This window comes from Giraffa tippelskirchi, chromosome 5 (genome assembly GCF_054371585.1).
Source record: "Giraffa tippelskirchi isolate mGirTip1 chromosome 5, T2T-mGirTip1v1.2.pri, whole genome shotgun sequence".
Lineage (NCBI taxonomy): Eukaryota > Metazoa > Chordata > Mammalia > Artiodactyla > Giraffidae > Giraffa > Giraffa tippelskirchi.
Window position 1 is genome coordinate 154,462,254 of NC_137279.1, and position 20,526 is coordinate 154,482,779.

Here is a 20,526-nt window from a genome sequence, read left to right on the forward strand (position 1 = left end):
ATTTTTCCCAATATTGTGTCCACCTCTTTTCTAGCTAGAGTTGGAGAGACAGCAAGTATCTGGCCCTAGAGCAGATATGTATTCTTACAGAAAGAATCATTTCAGTGGCTGCTCTGAGAAAAAGCCCTATTGTTTCATGAGGGAGGGTGTAGAAGGAAGAAGGACCCTCAAAGATGTCCATATCCAAATGCTCCAGAATTTGTGAATATGTTATGTCAAAAGGCAAAAGATACAAAATAATTAGATATGTTAGAAAATAGTTAATATATAATAGATATAATTAAGGTTATGGACTTTAGGAAGATGATCTTGTATTATCGTGGTGAGTCCAATCTAAACAAGGTGAGTCTTTAAAAACACAGAATGCTCTTCTACTGGAGGTAGGAGAGAGAGAAAGCAGAAGGCAAAGTCTAGGGGATTTGAAGTGTGAGAAGGATGAGGTTTTGCTGGTTTGAGAATGGAGGGGACAGTGCAACAAGTCCACTAAGGGATTAATAGAGGCTCCTGGCTGACTTTCGGCACAAATAAACAAGGGCCACAGTCCTAAAGCTACAAGAAACTGATTCTGCCAAGAATCTTCATGAACTTCAGCCCCAGACCCTCCCCCCTCCCAAAAGGAAAGCAGTCCTGCTGATACATTGATTCTAACTTGGGAGTCTAAGCAGCAGAACCAGTTCAACCAAGCTGCACTCGGAATTCTGATATACAAAACTCTGAAATAATAAGGGCTGCTCTAAGTCACTCAATTTGTGTTAATTCATTACAACAGTGATAAACAACCTAATGCAGAGGTTGTGCCCAGACCCTTTGGGTCCTGATACAAACTGTCCCTCCCAACACAGGTTTGATATGTGGATAAATTAATGAGAAATCCAGTACATTGTTAGCAGTGGTTAAAGAGCTTCCTTGGAAGAAAAAAGGATAAAGACCTTCACCTGCTTGCTTTTTGAAGATTTTGATTTTATATTGAAGTACAGTTGATTACTGGAGAAGAATGGAGAAATAACTTCAGAAAGAATGAAGAGACGGAGCCAAAGCAAAAACAATACCCAGGGTGGATGCGACAGGTGATAGAAGTAAAGTCCGATGCTGTAAAGAGCAATATTGCATAGGAACCTGGAATGTCAGGTGCATGAATCAAGGCAAATTGGAAGTGGTCAAACAGGAGATGGCAAGAGTGAACATGGACATTTTAGGAATGAGCAAACTAAAATGTACCGGAATGGGTGAATTTAACTCAGCTGACCATTATATCTACTACTGTGGGCAGGAATCCCTTAGAAGAAATGGAGTAGCCATTAGAGTCAACAGAAGAGTCCAAAATGCAGTACTTGGATGCAATCTCAAAAACGACAGAATAATCTCTGTTCCTTTCCAAGGCAAACCATTCAGTATCACAGTAATCCAAGTCTATGCCCAAACCAGTAACGCTGAAGAAAGAAAAAAGAAAGTGAAGTCGCTCAGTCATGTCCGACTCTTTGCGACCCCATGGACTGTAGCCTACCAGGCTCCTCCGTCCATGGGATTTTCCAGGCAAGATTACTGGAGTGAGTTGCCATTTCCTTCTCCAGGAGATCTTCCCCACCCAGGGATCGAACCTGGGTCTCCTGCATTGTAGACAGATGCTTTACCATCTGAGCCACCAGGGAAGTCTCAAGTTGAATGGTTCTGTGAAGATGTACAAGACCTTCTAGAACTAACACTCCCTAAATATTTCCTTTTCATTATAGGGGACTGGAATGCAAAAGTAGGAAGTCAAGAAGTAGCTGGAGTAACAGGCAAATTTGGCTTTGGAGTACAGAATGAAGCAGGGCAAAGGCTAATAGAGTTTTGCTAAAAGAATGCACTGGTCATAGCAAACACCCTCTTACAACAACACAAGAGAAGACTCTACACATGGACATCACCAGATGGTCAATACAGAAATCAGATTGATTATATCATTTGCAGCCAAAGATGGAGAAGCTCTATATATACAGTCAGCACAAACAAGACTGGGAGCTGACTATGGCTCAGATCATGAACTCCTTATTGCCAAATTCAGGCTTAAATTGAAGAAAGAAGGGAAAACCACTAGACCATTCAGGTACAACCTAAATCAAATCCCTTACAATTAAGGAAGTGGAAGTGACAAATAGATTCAAGGGATTAGACCTGATAGAGTCCCTGAAGAACTATGGATGGAGGTTTGTGAAATTGTACAGGAGGCAGTGATCAAGATCACCCCAAGAAAAAGAAATGCAAAAAGGCAAAATGGCTGTCTAAAGAGGCCACAAATAGCTGTGAAAAGAAAAGAAGCAAAAGGCAAAGGAGAAAAGGAAAGATATAGCCATTGAATGCAGAGTTCCAAAGAAGACCAAGGAGAGATAAGAAAGCCTTCCTCAGTAACCAATGCAAAGAAATAGAGGAAAATAATAGAATGGGAAAGACTAGAGATCTCTTCAAGATAATGAGAGATACCAAGGGAATATTTCATACAAAGATGGACACAATAAAGGACAGAAACAGTATGGACCTAACAGAAGCAGAAGATATTAAGAAGAGGTGGCAAGAATACAGAGAAGAACTATACACAAAAGATCTTCATGACCCAGATAATCACAATAGTGTGATTACTCACCTAGAGTCAGACATTCTGGAATGCGAAGTCAAGTGGGCCTCAGGAAGCATCGCTATGAACAAAGTTAGTAGAGGTGATGGAATTCCAGTTGAGCTATTTCAAATCCTAAAAGATGATGCTGTGAAAGTGTTGCACTCAATATGCCAGCAAATATGGAAAACTCAGCAGTGGCCCTAGGACGGAAAAGGTCAGTTTTCATTCCAATCCCAAAGAAAGGCAATGCCAAAGAATGCTCAAACTACCACACAATTGCACTCATCTCACACACTATCAAAGTAATGCTCAAAATTCTCCAAGCCAGACTTAACAGTACATGAACCGTAAACTCCCAGATTTTGAAGTTTAGAACAAGGATTTAGAAAAGGCAGAGGAACAAGAGATCAAATTGCCAACATCCATTGGATCATCGAAAAAGTGAGAGAGTTCTAGAAAAACATCTATTTCTGCTTTATTGACTAAGCCTTTGACACCGTGGATCACAATAAACTTTGGAAAATCCTGAAAGAGATGGGAATACCAGACCACCTGACCTGCCTCCTGAGAAATGTGTATGTAGGTCAAGAAGCAACAGTTAGAACTGCACATGGAACAACAGATTGGTTCCAAATTGGGAAAGGAGTACATGAAGGCTGTTTATTGTCACCTTGCTTATTTAACTTATATGTACAATACATCACGAGAAGTGCTGGGCTAGAGGAAGCACAAGCTGGAATCAAGATCCTGGGAGAAACATCAATAACCTCAGCTATGCAGATGACACCACACTAATGGCAGAAAGTGAAGAACTAAAGAGCCTCTTGATGAAAGTGAAAGAGGAGAGTGAAGAAGTTGGCGTAAAGCTCAACATTCAGAAAAGTAAGATCATGGCATCTGGTCCCATCACTTCATGGCAAATAGATGGGGAAACAATGGAAACAGTGAGATACTTTATTTTGGGGGGCTCCAAAATCACTGCTGATGGTGTTTGCAGCAATGAAATTAAAAGATGCTTGCTCCTTGGAAGAAAAACTATTACCAACCTAGACAGTATATTAAAAAGCAGAGACATTACTTTAATAACAAAGGTCCATCTAGTCAAAGCTATATTTTATAGTCATGTATGGATGTGAGAGTTGAACTATAAAGAAAGTTGAGTGCTGAAGAATTGATGCTTTTGAGCTGTGGTGTTGGAGAAGATTCTTGAGAGTCACTTGGACTGCAAGGAGATCCACCCAGTCCATCCTAAAGGAAATGAGTCCTGAATATTCATTGGAAGGACTGATGCTAAAGCTGAAACTCCAATACTTTGGCCACCTGATATGAAGAACCGACTCAATGGAAAAGACCCTGATGCTGGGAAAAATTGAAGGCAGGAGCAGAAGGGGATGATAGAGGATGAGATGCTTGGATGGCATCACCAAGGCAATGGACATGAGTTTGAGCAAATTCCAGGAGTTGGTGATGGACAGGGAAGCCTGGCTTGCTGCAGTCCACAGGGTTGCAAAGAGTTCGATATGACTGAAAGACTGGACTGAACTGATAGTTGATTAACAATGCTGTGTTTGTTTCAGGTGTACAGCAGAGTGATTCGGTTATACATATACATGTATATATTCTTTTTCAAATTCTTTTCCAATTTAGGTTCTTATAGAATATTGAGCAGAGCTCCCTGTGCTATACAGTAGGTCCTTGTTGTTTATCCATTTTAAATTTAGTAGTGTGTATATGTCAGTCCCAAACTCCCAATTTATCCCTCCCCTCCAACCTTTCCTCTGTGGAATCATAAGTTTGTTTTGTAAGTTTGTGATTCTGTTTCTGTTTTATAAATAACTTCTTTTTTTACAAGTTATTATAACATATTACTATGCACTGGGAAGATTCTAACTTGGGGGTTAGCAATAAAATAAAGTAAAGGTCCTAAGAGGGAATTTACCTGAGAAAAGTAAGCCTGGTCTGGTAATTTGGATTTAGTATCAGAGTCTAAGATTTTATATACATGTAAATAAATGACAAGTCTGCTGGAAGTACCTGATGATTTCTCTTTAATCAATTAAATTCAACAGATACTTGCTAGTGCTGAGTATTAGTAAAACTGCCAATATTGTCAGTGCTATAGCTGTCCTTGATCTCTTTCTTTCCTACACCCCATGAGGTGATGAAAATGCACATAAAGAAGTAATCAGGTTTAACCGTTTACCAGCAGTTATCTTCTCTCTTTCCTGTATCTTCAAATCATCCCTCACTAATGCCTGTTTTGCCTCAGCCCATGTGCCTGCTTAAATCTCTCATTCCAAAATCCTTAATCCCACATTCCCTCTAACATCTAAGATCTCTCCTCTTTCATCTAGACTTCTCAAAAGGCTTTACCCCTTCCCCTTATTTTACTGTATTTGCTTGATTTGGTAATGACTGATCTCCTAATTGCTAAATCTAACACTTTCTTATTCTAGTTCTTATCTATTCACACATATCTGATATGCTGACTATGCCCTCCTTCTTGAAACCCAATCTACAATTTCTGTGATTCCTTCCTCTCCTGGTTCTCTTACCTTGATGACTATTGTTTCTGTCTCTCTCCTTGTCTGCCTCAGCTCACTTTCTGAATGAAGGTTTCCACTAGCAATCTGTTCCTATTCGCTTGTCTTTACTCATGAGCATTTTCCTAGGGGAGGTGGGAGTCTAAACATTTCAGTTATAACTTCTATTGAAACAATTCACACACACCTCTGAAACAGGATCTGAAAGTGGGATTCAATCTACTTGCATTTTGATTGAGGTCCCAAGACAACAGATGTCAACTAGTACCATGTTCTAAAGTGAAGTTCTATAGTACCTGAGCAGAACTGAAAGTGGAAAGCACATCTTAGGTTAGAGTTGTACTAATGTATCTTCACAAACTGAAAGTGCAGGGGTGAGGATGGGGAGGAGAGATAAGTAATCAATCAAAGGAGACAAACTGCTGGTGTGTGTAGTCAGCATAGCTCAGTACACAACTCTCCAATGCATCCATGGAAGTGCTCAAAAGGGAATGAATTACCTTGAAACATCTGGAACAACCATAATAACCCAATACCAGATTACACTGGTGCCAGTCAAGAGAGACTTTCTGATCCTTAGTTTTCTCCTTCCTTCCATCTATTGTCTGCTCACAATACAGTAAAGCAGGAGCTTTGACTTTAAATGTGGATTTGAAATTTCAACTACTACATGAGATCAGGTATGTTCATTACTAAATGAGACTACCTGGGGAACTCAAAGTGACCAAAAGAGCTCAACGACTACTGTCACTCAAGTTGCATTGATTAAATATAATGAATGCATCTATATTACTGGCCCAGACTCTTCTCTGGGCTTCATGTTCATAATTCTAACATTCAATCACATATCTTCACCTGGATGCCTTAAGTAATACATATTCAAACTAAACTCTTCCTTGCCTAAACTTATTTTTAACCTCTATTTTTCTCAGGTGGGATCAACGTTGATTTCCATATTTATGGCAATATCCCCAACAGCCAAATCAATTTCTAAGCATTTTCTATTCTTAACACTCTATTCTCAATGCCATTGTGCTAGCTCAAGTCTTCATCCCTGTTTCCATTGGACTACTGGACTAACTTCTTTGACTATGGTCTTGATATGTTCATCTATAGCTGATTCAATGAAGCCCTGCATTGTGGTTATCTATTTAAAATCAAAATCTGATGGTACTGATGACCCTTTGGTGATTTCTCATCATCTGAAAAATTCTCTTATCAGAGTATTCTGGCCTTTAACTATTTCTCCATTTTCATCTCTAGTTACATTTTGCTTCAAATTGTATGCTTAGCCATACTGATATGTCTGGATCCTCTGCTTCTACCAACACACATCAATGCCTGGGCATTTGCTGCTTTACTCTCCTGTTCTGTTATTGATACAGTGGAATGTTTTTTTCACCAATCCTCCTCATACCATCAAACTCTTCATCTTCTAAGACCCAATTTCGGTATCAATTCCTTCAGAAAGCACATTCTAGCATTATTTTTCCTTATACTGACTATGTAGTTACCTCTCTTATACATGATGTGACACGGTTCTGTATCTGCAGATACTGCCTCACACTGTATCTTTCTATTTATCATTCTTCTTTATCATATTATATTTCTGGAGGGAACTGATTATATTTTATCTGTATAGCTACAAAGCAAAGTGTTTGGCACATGGCACACATGTAACAAACACTTTTGGAAAAAAGGAAGAAATTGTACAAAATTTTTTACCTCCTTTCACCATATTACTTCATTTAACTCTCAGAACAAAATTTGTTGTTGTTGCTCAGTCACTAAGTCATGTTCAACTCTTTGTGACCCCATGGACTATAGCACACTAGGCTCCTCTGTCCTCCACTACCTCCTGGAGTTTGTTTAAATTCATGCCCATTGAGTCAGTGATACTATCTAACCATTTCATCCTCTGCTGCTCCCATCTCCTTTTGCCTTCAATCTTTCCCAGGATCAGGGTCTTTTCCAATGAGCTGTCTCTTCACATCAGGTAGCCAAAGTATTGGAGCTTCAGCTTACAGAATATAATTATGAAGTAGATATTTAAATTCCTATTTTATGAGCCTTAGATAGCATAAGGAACCTGCTAATGACAACCAAGGGTGTTAAGTGTAGCAAGAGATATGTATCTATCTATGTATTTTAGGGCATAGGGCTTAGGGCTGTTGCTGCTGCTGCTGCTAAGTCGCTTCAGTCGTGTCCGACTCTGTGCAACCCCATAGACGGCACCTCACCAGGCTCCTCTGTCCCTGGGATTATCCAAGCAAGAATACTGGAGTGGGTTGCCATTTCCTTCTCCAATGCATGCATGCATGCTAAGTCGCTTCAGTCGTGTCCAACTCTGTGCGACCCTATGGACAGCAGCCCACCAGGCTTCTCTGTCCACAGGATTCTCTAGGCAAGAATACTGGAGTGGGTTGCCATTTCCTTCTCCAATTTTAGGCTAGGATCCATGTTTAGCCCACTCCACCACAATGGCATCTTTGAGTGCTGAACCTAAATACATATGTGAAATAAGGCATGAAGTCTCTGATACTGTTAACAGGTGTTTTCTCCAGCTCTGAAATACCAAAAAGAAAAGAATCAAATTATAATAAAAATAAAAGAAACTAGGGTTGTTTGAGTGTGAAGAGATGAGGTAAAGGACCATTGGACCATTGGGAAATATGTTGCTTTCTATACCACTTGTATCTTTGTGCATCCTATTATTAAATAAAGAAGTTTTTAAACTACCACATAATGACACTGGATTATCCAAAGTGACTCCACAGTGCCAACTCTGTAACTCTCCACTGGAGATACAATTGTTTCTCAGGCTGAATCAGAGTATGTTTTCTGTAGAAAGCCAGCATGATTCTGGCACAACAAGAAAGCTGTTCTTTTGGTTTTAACATATTCATCAGGATCTCTATCTCATCTTAGAAAAGATTTCTATTCTTTCATGACAGTCTTTTTCTTCCAGTTTTGTCTATATGATATTTGAGACAACAACCTACGCTTTTCCCTCCCTGCCTTTTCCCTGTTCTTTAAATTCATTGAATTAAGAGGTAGGCTCTGAGCTCACTGTCTCAAGGGAGAAATGAGGAAAGGTAGAATGCTTTTAGGACAGTAGATAATGGGAACACAGAGAGGGGCTCAACCCCAGCTACCAACTCTCCTCACCACCCGAGGCCAGATTCCTGAGAGGACAGAAGTCCTGAGCTTTGTTCTTCAGCAGTATCACCAGGAAGGTGGCAAGACCCCAGGAGAAAGATGGCTTCCTGGGGTTTCTATGCACACAGGATCAGAGGAAAACTTGCTTAAGATTCCTGGGCCACATGCATGGCAAGGAAGCAACAAAAGAATGCCAGACCTAAACAAACTATGAGGACAGGGACAATAGGCTTCTTTACACAGTCAAGCCAATCTGCAGGGTCCAGTGGCCAAAGACAAGGTTGCCCTATAATCACAATGGAGAAGGAAATGGCAACCCACTCCAGTATTCTTGCCTGGAAAATTCCACAGAGGAGTCTGGCAGTCTACAGTCCATGGGGTCGCAAAGAGTCAGACACGACTAAAGCAACTTAGCACACATGCGCATGAATAATTAAATCACTTCGCTCTACAGAAGAAATTAATACAGCATTGTAAATCAACTATACGTCAATAAAATAAATTTTAAAAAATCACCAAACCGCAATATCAGAAGGCTCACTGGCACACCTTGCCTTTGATGCATACCCTCTAAGCAAAGAACCCCGATTGTATTAACTCTTGCATCCCATTGTCACTCAGAGGAATAGATTTTCCAAACATAATATTTTCATTCTATGCTGCTGCTGCTGCTGCTTCTGAGTTGTATCTGAATTACCCTAATCCTGAAAAGCCTGTTAAAAATGTTGGACAACTTAGGTCTTCCCTAGTGCTTGAATCATTTCTAAAGCAAAGAAGAGGAATATTAAATGCAAATGCACACACAGCGTACCTCACTCGTGTCAGCCCAGGCTGCTATCTAGGGTTGCGTGACCTGGAGACAACAAAAACATTCAGCCGGAGGTATAGGATTTCAAGGCAATGAGAAAAACAGAAACATTCCAGTCTCATAGACTCAGCAGCCTTTCACTTCTAACTCCCTTTGAAGCCAAAAGGCCAACAAAACAATTGTTTTTCTCTTTAAGAAAGGTCAGAGTTTATGTCTAGGTCTTTCTAGCACAACAAAAGAAAGATCAGAGAAAAGCCAGCATAGTTAAATCAGTATTCATTCAGTGCTATGCTCTGTATTCGTCTCTGTTACAAATATGAAACATCTACCCTGTGTCAGGCACCGCACATGAGTCATTTCATTCTTTCACATATGGGGGGATACTGGGACTCAGAGGATAACTTCTGGTATGGAAGATCAGAGCTGGAATTTGAAACAGGTTGGGTCTCATCTCCCCACTCACTGTACTGACTGCTTCCTCACCATCTCTTCTTTCACCCGTGACACTAACAAATGCTTTAGGGGCTATCGAATAAGCCCACATTTTTCAGGGCCACTCCAAGTTGGAACAATCTCATAAAGATACAAATAAGGTCATGTTACTCCGTTGTTTAAGATACGCTAATGAATTATCACACTAAGAATAAAATTGAAACTCTCTTTCATGGTCCACCAGTAACCTAGCCCTCACCTAACCCTGAAGCCTCCTCTACACTCTCCGCATCTCTTGCTCTGCTCCAGCCGTCCTGCTCTTCTTTCGAAGTTCCCTTCATTCCCTTATAGGGTTCTGCATGGGTCTTTTGCCTGAAGGTCCTTCTCACAGATGCTGAAGGGGCTGACCCTTAACCACTGAGATGTAAGCTCACAGATTGACATCATTTACATGTTTGTTTATTTACTTATTGGCTGACCCTTAACCATTGAGATGTCAGCTCACAGATTAATATCATTTACATGTTTGTTTATTTACTTATTGGCTGTCTGTGTGCCCATGGTATAAGGCAAGATGTTGGCTGTCTACTCCTGGTATAAGGCAAGTTATTGGCTGTCTATGTACCCCTGGTATAAGGTAAGGTATTGGCTGTCTATGCACCCCTGGAATAAGGTAAGACCTTGGCTGTCTGTGTGCCCCCTGGTATAAGGTAAGGTATTGGCTGTCTATGTACATCTGGAATAAGGTAACATGATATGACAAGGACCATGCCTCCCATTTACTGTTCAGGACAGTGTGTGGCACATAGCAGGCACTCAATAAATATTTCTTAACTGAATTAATTTGTTATTATTATCAGAAAAATTCAAAATGTTAAATCATCATCCTTTCCTTGGGTATTAATAAATATTTGGGATTCACAAAATACTAGAGGTTAATAGTGGCATAAAGTTTGATTTTGCATTTTCATAGGCATTTTCTTATTGTTATATTAAACAATATAACTATTGCTTAATATAATGCTGATTTTTTCTCATATCCATACCTATTCTAAATTCAGAATCTGTTTTCTATATTACTAACAGCTTCTTTTTTTAAAAAAAAACCATGATTTCCCATAAATATTTTATGTTGTTTACAGCTCCTCATTTTGACTATTCAATTTTTGGTGACATATTGAAAACAATAAAGTTAAATGCATATCTATGAAGTGGAACTGACTTATTAACAAGATCCCCGTAGAACAAAGGAAGTAAATGCTTGCCTCCAGTTGGCAATATTTTCACCAAGTTTTATCTGTCCACTAGCTCCTGTCCTCTTCCTGCTAATGGTAACATTTCAAAATATCCCTCTGCCCTCAGAATTAGTGCTGTACAACCCTTTAGACCAATTCAGAAAGCATCATACTGCCAGTCTGGGACTGAGAAATTAAACAAACCTCAGTTCAGTTCAGTTACTCAGCTGTGTCCGACTCTTTGCGACCCCAGGGACTGCAGCACACCCGACTTCCTTGTCCATCAACAACACCTGGAGCTTACTCAAACTCATGTCCGTCAAGTCGGTGATGCCATCAACCATCTCATTCTGTGTTTCCCCTTTATCCCCCTGCTTTCACTCTTTCTCAGCATCAGGGTTTTTTCTAATGATCAGTTCTTTGCATCAGGTGGCCAAAGTACTGGAGCTTCAGCATCAGCATCAGTCCTTCCAATGAATATTCAGAATATTCAGGATTGATTTCCTTTAGGATTGACTGGTTTAATCTCCCTGTGGTTCAAAGGACTCTCAAGAGTCTTCTCCAACACCACAGTTCAAAAGTACCGATTCTTCGGCACTCAGCTTTCTTTATGGTCCAACTCTCACATCCATACATGACTACCGGAAAAACCATAGCTTTGAGTATAGGGACCTTTGACTAAACAGACCCAAAAGGGGATTATTTCTAATAGATTTTGAGTCTTTATGATTTGTGTGCAGGAGATTTGTGGGCCAATGCTTTTGGGAACATCACACAATAAAGAGTGGAGATAAAGGCCTGGGCAGAGTAGATGAACTGTGATGCTGCAACAGAGGCCTCAGCTGAGCCTATTGATGCCTTGGAGCTGAGACGGCCTTTCAGTAATGTTGGGACTAGGTATTGGATCTTGATAATCCGTATCAATCAGTCACTGGATACAGGCTGCCCTTAGGAGGAAGTGTGACCTGGACAAGGTGGCTATCTTTGGTTGACAGCAATTCCTGATAGGGAGTCAGGCAAGAAGCTTCAACTGCTAACACTTGGGGTCAGCTGGGGGAATGAGTGCTTTGGCCCTTAAAGATATCTGGATGGTGCCCCATAGCATCAGCTATGTGGGGTTAGTCATATTTCTTTGCCAGAATTCATGTGATACCAAATGAAATCTTGTGTGTTGAAAGCATCTTTAGCCTAGTCCCAGACACTCAAATGACAATAAAAATCTGCCATATGAATTAATGAAAGAAAAATGAGTAAATGTTTTACTGATGCTACATTTTGTTGTATTTGCTATTTCCCATGTGCTGTTGTCTATGACCTATGTCTCTCTTCCATAAAATATGTGACTAAAAAGACAACTTTTCAGAGAGGCTCTGTTGCATCTACCATGAAGGACCTGTCCCCATTTCACAAACTCATTCATTTTCCTATTTTATTTGATTGACCACCTGCATTTCTAAGTTATAGAAAGGACTGGACTAAGTAGATTAAGTTAGACAGCATGTTGAACCTTTGAAAACAGAATCTGGGGGATTTTTAGCATCAGGGTGAGGCTGACTGAAGTCTAATCATTTATAGAATTTTTCAAAAATCACTTCTATTTTTTAGGTTCTCAGGCTAGCCTCACAAGGCAATATTTTCTAATTATTTCATTTCAGCAGGCCTATATGTGAGATTTGCCATAGAAGCAAATGTTATTCATCTGAATCAAGAGAAAGTCATGTTATGCAGTTATTTCTTTTACAAAGTAAGAATTTACACTCCTCTTCATGGAATAGATCCCATAATTTAAAGAAATTCCTCTAATGAATATATTTTTTAAACATATTAATTAACAATTGTATGAGATAAATACTTATTACCACATTTACAGAGAGGTTTAAGTGACTTGCTGAGAATTTGTAAGGAACAGGGCTATAGCTTCTAATTTTGACCATTATGCCATGTCCACCCTGAATAATATCTCAGTGATCTTATTGTCTCCCTCAAAAATTTGCCTTCTTACTGTATAATTAGTTAATTCTTTCATTCCATTATGAAACATTTTTGTGCTGCCTATTCTATACCAAGTCCACACTGCAAGATGAATAACAGTGTCACTAAATGCAGGTACTCACATGGGTAGGACAAACGACCACCACAAGAGATGTGTCAGAACAAAGCCTTGGACCTTTGTGAGCTGAATCTACTTCCTTCAGAGTTTTACTTGTTGTTCAACCATTAGAGTATAGGAAATCAGGCTACTTATATGGTTTTCAATTTTCTTAAGAAAAAGCAGTCATTTTTAACCTCGAATAATAATTGATAAAGAGTGAAATTCTTCTTCAGCCTTCAGCGTGAGAAATATCCTTTGAAGAGGCTGTTTCTTCTCAAGTGAACATCTCAAATACATGCTATTTAGACTCCAATATAAATGAAACTTAATGGCCAGAGGAAAATCACATTCTCCTGGAACTGTACATTTTATGACTGTAATAAGGTGTTAACAATGGTTCTGTTGTTAATTTTTTTGAAATCCAATACATTCTCAATTACACTAATACAGGCTTATTTTCAAGGGAACAAAAATAAAATAAAATATTTCTTTGGAGAAATCTCCAGTGAGAGCTATCTTATGACATGGTATCTCCCTGGAGACTGATTATGGAATTTTCTTGCAGAAAACATTTTATGTGACAAAAATGGAGTGCATTTGTTTCCTTGGAAACAAACCCTTTCACCTTCATTGCACAGAAATTCAAGCAATGGAAATTTAGTAATTAGGCCCAGAATCTACCTGTTTTAAACTAGTGGAATTTTCAAACACATGATATTATTAGAAGCAATGTACAATAAAATTCAGTTAGCTCAGTTAAGGTCAAACAAATAAACCTTTACATGTTTTGGAAGTATAGACAGACATCTGGAATTCTAAACACTGAAACAGAATTACCTAAAGATTCATACTTCAATAGGTTAGAAAACCTCTCAGTTCAAATCATCAGCTGATGGTCAAAAAGAAAAACCTAAGAAAGACACAAGTTGAGTAACACAAATATTATTAGAAAGTTTCATCATGAGGAAGTCAATACTGTGACAATCGGCCAATAATCTCAAATCAAAATATTTTCTATAGGGAAACAAAATCTGTTTTCTTTGGTAAAGGGTACAAGGAAGGGGGTCTTACATCCTTTGCTTTTTTTTCCCCATGCGTATAGTTTTTATTTATTTAATAATTTTATACTGAATTATAGTTGATTTAGAGTGTTTTAGGTACACAGCAAAATGATTCAGCTTTACATATATAAGTATACACATTATATATACACATACATGAATTATATACATATTTATATTTGTATCTATACATATATATGCATGTATTCTTTTTTTCAGATTATTTTCCATTATAGGTTATTGCAAGATATTAAATATGGTTCCCTGTGCTGTACAGTAGGTCTTTGTTGTTTACCTATTTATATACAGTAGTATATATCTGTTAATCACAAATTTCAAATTGATCCCTCCATCACTTTCCCCTTTGGTAACCATAAGTTTGTTTCCTATGTCTGTGAGTCTATTTCTATTTTGTAAAGAAGTTATTTGAATAATTATTTTATAGTCCACATATAAGTGATATCATATATTATTTGTCTTTCTGTAGTCTTTTTCTTTTTTTTACAGAATCAACCTTCTGGATATACTTGAGAAATCACAGACTTTCTTTTTTTGTATTATATACTATTTGCAGTGTAAAAATCAAAATATGGGGGGAGGTCACTAAAGAAGTTATGACTAATTCTGATATTTCTCAGGCTCAAATGATTACTTTAATAAAAGAGATCATATACTTTAATTAAATTTTATAATTTATTTAAACTCTAAAAAAAATGCTACAGAAATGCCTCTTTTCTTAGTATTTTGACATTTTCTTTAATGAAATGACTTTCAACATTTCACCCTGTCTTCAAAGTTCAAATCACTTAGAAGTGTCCACAATGTATAGAGAGAATTATCTTTAAAGTTTTAACTTTGAAATAAATTTAAACTTACAGGAAAGTGGCAAAATAGTAGAGAGTTGCTGAGTACCCTTCACCCTTTGGGCTTCCAAGGTGGTGCAGTAAAGAATTTGCCTGCCAGTGCAAAAGAATCAGGTTTGATCCCTGGATCAGGAAGATTCTCTGGAGGAGGAAATTCCACTCCAGTATTCTTGCCTGAGAAATACCATGGACAGAGGCGCCTGGTGGGCTACAGTCCATGGGGTCACAAGAGAGGTGGACAGGACTTAGCAACTAAACAACAGTTTTAGTGTCTACTGGTGGACCTTGCCTACAGCTGTTACTGCAATGTTTTAATGGTGACTTTCTGTTTCTCTCATTCCTTCTACGTGTATTCATTGGAATTCTTCTGTAAAAGGGAGTCATAAGGACAGTTCTTTGTTTTAATTTTTGGTTGTTTTGAAAATAAACATTTTATTGCTTTGCCCTAAGTCTTCTGAAACAACTTAAGTTTTAGAAAACTAAAGTTGTTATATTAATAAGGTGGGGTTGGTATGAAGAAATGTTATCATGGGCCAAGAAAATTTAAAAAAAAAAGGGTCCATAAGCAAATACTGCACGGAAAGCTTCAATCTCTGAAACTATTTTTTTGTATTTGATGTTAGTAACAACAGAGGCATATTAGAAAGTTATCAAGTCTCGATTATTCAATTAGATATTCAAGAAATTGAAGATATTTTGCTGGGTAAGGAATTGACCATATTTCACAACCCAACTCAAATATCTCTTCTCAAAATCATTCTCTGACTTGTTCTGCAGCTCTGATATTTGCTACATTTTTTACATTGTATTTCAATTGTGGACATTCTTCCCCACCCTCAACCTCTCTTCTTCCTTGCGCTCAACCTCTCTCCCTTTCTCTTTCCTCTAAGACTACAAACTCCTTGGGATCAGTCCCCTCATCTGATTTACCATTGTATCTCCAATACTTAACACAGTGTTAATACATATGAGTTTTTATTTTACTGTTTATAAATTCTTGACAGACAGATAGATGGATGGATGGATGGGCCAAAATACTCACCCTCAGGAAGCTTAAACTAGTCATAATTGTAATTATTATAGGCAAAGTAAGGGGGCAATATATAAAAAGAGTCTGGCTCAGACATTGAAAAGCTATGTGGACACAGCAAATTCTTCACCTTTCCAGCTTTCAGTTTCCCCATAAATAAACTGATTAGGTGATCCCTAAGTTATTTACAACAATAATACATTCCATCATTCTAACATCTACTTGAATATCATTGAAATAGGAGCACTGTACTCATAGGTACACAAAATGTCCAACTGAATAAAACTTAAAGCAAGTACACATGTTCTAACACCAGAACATTTATATATTTTATCTAAACTGCATCAGTCTAAAATTAGATCTTTTTCATATGACTGTCAATCTGTTAGCTCTTCAGAACTAACCAAGAAGCATGATCATTTTTCTATTTCAAGTTATGGCAAAAGTAGGCATTTCTGATGCCTTCCCAACTCTCCTGGAACAACATTTATGTATTATGCTAATCCTGTTTCACACATGCTGCTTCACACATCACCTCTCATGGGATGAATCCATAATTTGATAAATAAAATTAAATGCTTAATGGCATCACACAGACTTCTTTCTGTATAGAACAGTTTGCCTTAAACTTATTAATGAAAACAATACTTTGCATTTGATTTGCATCTTATATTTCAAAGGGCTTTCACATTCATCACTTTGTACAAGAAAACATTTAAAAATGTTTAGGAGCTGAGCAGAAGTCATGTTGTTGTTATTGTTGTAACAATATGACGACCTGGTAAGGTAGACAGAGAGGGTGAGAATCATTATCCAAGTGTCCAAGTTAAGTAACAAAGCCACAGCCAGGCCAAGGGATCACTCATGATCACATGCTCCTGTGACTTCCAGGTACTGTGAAAGGTAATGGCAACCCACTCTAGCATTCTTGCCTGGAGAATCGCATGGACAGAGCAGCCTGGTAGGCTACAATCCATGGGGTTGCAAAGAGTCGGACACAACCAAGCAACTAACACACAAAGGCACTCACAATTTATTAGATTGTGCTTCCTTGAGCACTCAGATGATAAAGAATCTGCCTGCCAAGCAGGAGGCAGGGGTTCAATCTCTAGGTTCAGGAAGATTCCCTGGAGGAGGGTATGGCAACACACTCCAGTACTCTTGCCTGGAGAATTCCATGGACAGAGGAGCCTGGTGGGCTACAGTCCATAAGGTCGCAAAGATTCGGACACAACTGAGTGACTAACACTTTCACTTTTCACTTTCACATATAAATACAACTAAAATGTTTTATTTGATGAACTGACAGTAAGCAGAGGGCAAAGATCTCTGCGATAATTATTTAATGGCAACATTTACAAGTTTTGGACTTCCCTGATAGCTCAGTTGTTAAAGAATTCACTTGCAATGCAGGAGACCCTGGTTCAATTCCTGGGCTGGGAAGATCTGCTGGAGAAGGGTTAGGCTATCCACTCCAGTATTCTTGAGCTTCCCTTGTGGCTCAACTGGTAAAGAATCCGCCTGCAATGCAGGAGACCTGGGTTTGATCCCTGGGTTGGGAAGATCCCCTGGAGAAGGAAAAGGTTACACACTCCAGTATTCTGGCCTAGAGAATTCCATGAACTGTAGTCCATGGGGTCGCAAAGAGTTGGACACAAATTAGTGACTTTCACTTCACTTTACAAATTTAAAAGAAATAGAATGATACTAGAGCTTTTGAAAAAGAAAAATCAATACAAGATGGAAAGAAGAAATGGGAGGGAGGAAGGGAGGAAGAATGGAAGGAAGGAAGGAAGGCTCCACTCCCACTCATATTCCACACTTCACTTGAAAAATCAAAATCTGAAAAGGTTGATGAACATAAATATTTCAGGAAGCAAGGCACACAGCTATACAAAGGTACTCTAGAGGGAAAGCCTTCAAAATCGTGTCAAGATTGTTACATTCGTATACTTTCTTGTCAAATCTATTAGGATTTCAATTATTATACCTGTTGAAATCACACTTACTAGAACAAGCTTAAGTTGTGATATTTTTCTTTTGCTAAAAGTCACTGTCCTAACAAAGATGTCTCAGAACTTCATTGTTCCACATATTTTAAGTAGAACATGCTTACTAGCATGTGGAAAATATACTGACCTTTTCAAATGTCAAGGTATGATAGGCTGGCTATTCCCATAAAGAAAAAGAAAAGAGAAATTGGATAAATGGTCAAATCATATGGCTCTTGAAAAATCCCAAAGAAACCCAAGAGCCCTCAGGCCTTATATATAAAATATGTCATATCACAGAAAAGTTTCTCTTTCTCAAGAGACTAGAAGAAGGTATTTACAATACAGCTATATTCTCCTAAAAGTGATCTAATATTGGTTATATTTGTAAAATTAACCTATTTATCAGTCAGCCTCCAATAATCCATGGTTTTCATTATCTGAACCTTGGTTATAGACTCTACATGTCATTTCATAATTTTTTTAGATATCAAAATAAATCTTTTAGGTCTAAAATTAAATGATAAATAGCATAATTTCTTTCCATATTTTAGAAAGAGCCCATCTCCAATGAGAACAATAACAAGCTAACACTGAGTTAATACTAGCTAACATTGTGTACTTAACATGTGCCATGCTCTGTTCTAAGTGCTTTGCATATATTAATGAATAAATATTGTCAAGATCTCTATGAGGTGAATATTATTATTACCCATCTTGCAGATGAGAAAATTGAGGTTTGAAGAAGCTAAACAGCTATCTCAGGGTTTCACAACCAGTCAGTATGTGCTCTAGGATTATAACACAGGCCATGTGATTTCAAAGTTATTCTTCTTAACCTCTGCATTATGTTATAAAGGCACAGAAGAATCAGGAAGGGAGAAAGGAGGAAGAGAGGATGGGAAGAGGAAGGGGAGAAAGACTGGGGAACAAAGAAAGGAAGGGAAGGAAGGAACAGAAAGAGCTAGGAGGGAGAGTGGGGAACACTGGGTGGGTGGAAAAGAGATAGGAAAAGGTCAGAGGGAAGAATGTAACTCAAGTTTCAAAATGACAGATGAGCTCTCTCAATGAACAGCTGTGAAACTCGGTAAGTCACTGAGAATGCTTCTGGGAAAGTGAGGCACACTAACACATTCATGTGAGAAATCTGGGAAGGTGAACTTGCAGCAGAAATAATGCAGCATTACTTCTTTAGGGCTACCTACCAGGAACTGTGTCGGACTCATTCCCTGAAAACCGCTCCTAACAAAAGAATAAATAAATGAAGGGAAATTTTCCACCATGCATCTACTAGATGCAAACGTTAAATGGCTAGTTTTCTTCTTCAGCAACAGAGGTTAAGGCACAGCCTTCTTGTCTAAATCTTAGTTATTCTTGCCTATTCTTAGCCAAGAATTAGAGATACTAAAGGAACATTTCATGCAAAGATAGGCTCGATAAAGGACAGAAATGGTATGGACCTAACAGAAGCAGAAGATATTAAGAAGAGGTGGCAAGAATACACAGAAGAACTGTACAAAAAAGATCTTCACGACCCGGATAATCACGATGGTGTGATCACTCACCTAGAGCCAGACATCCTGGAATGTGAAGTCAAGTGGGCCTTAGAAAGCATCACTACGAACAAAGCTAGTGGAGGTGATGGAATTTCAGTTGAGCTATTTCAAATCCTCAAAGGTGATACTGTGAAAGTGCTGCACTAGAAATGCCAGCAAATTTGGAAAACTCAGCAGTGGTCACAGGACTGGAAGAGGTCAGTCTTCGTTCCAATCCCAAAGAAAGGCAATGCCAAAGAATGCTCAAACTACCGCACAATTGGACTCATCTCACATGCTAGTAAAGTAATGCTCAAAATTCTCCAAGCCAGGCTTCAGCAATACGTGAACTGTGAACTTCCAGATGTTCAAGCTGGTTTTAGAAAAGGCAGAGGAACCAGAGATCAAATTGCCAATATCCGCTGGATCATCGAAAAAGCAAGAGAGTTCCAGAAAAACATCTATTTCTGCTTTATTGACTATGCCAAAGCCTTTGACACTGTGGATCACAATAAACTTTGGAAAATTCTGAAAGAGATGGGAATACCAGACCATCTGACCTGTCTCTTGAGAAACCTGTATGCAGGTCAGGAAGCAACAGTCAGAACTGGACATGGAACAACAGACTGGTTCCAAATAGGAAAAGGAGTACGTCAAGGCTGTATATTGTCACCCTGCTTATTTAACTTATATGCAGAGTACATCATGAGAAACGCTGGGCTGGAAGAAACACAAGCTGGAATCAAGATTGCCGGGAGAAATATCAATAACCTCAGATATGCGGATGACACCACCCTTATGGCAGAAAGTGAAGAAGAACTAAAGAGCCTCTTGATGAAGGTGAAAGAGGAGAGTGAAAAAGTTGGCTTAAAGCTCAACGTTCAGAAAACTAAGATCATGGCATCTGGTCCCATCACTTCATGGCAAATAGATGGGGAAACAGTGGAAACAGTGTCAGACTTTATTTTTTTGGGCTCCAAAATCACTGCAGATGGTGATTGCAGCCATGAAATTAAAAGACGCTTACTCCTTGGAAGGAAGGTTATGACCAACCTAGATAGCATATTTAAAAGCAGAGACATTACTTTGCCAACAAAAGTCCGTCTAGTCAAGGCTATGGTTTTTCCAGTGGTCATGTATGGATGTGAGAGTTGGACGGTGAAGAAAGCTGAGCGCCAAAGAAT

The 20,526-nt window shown here is 38.6% G+C and overlaps 1 protein-coding gene and 1 non-coding gene across 3 annotated transcripts in view; both read right to left on the reverse strand.

Moving 5' to 3' along the window:
- PDE4B (phosphodiesterase 4B) overlaps positions 1 to 20,526 on the reverse strand; it is a 653,160-nt gene that overhangs the window by 270,823 nt on the left and 361,811 nt on the right. The gene's annotated exons all lie outside the window — the stretch shown is intronic.
- On the reverse strand, positions 1,578 to 1,649 carry TRNAC-ACA (transfer RNA cysteine (anticodon ACA)). Its single transcript has one exon. It is a non-coding gene; the product is annotated as a tRNA-Cys (tRNA).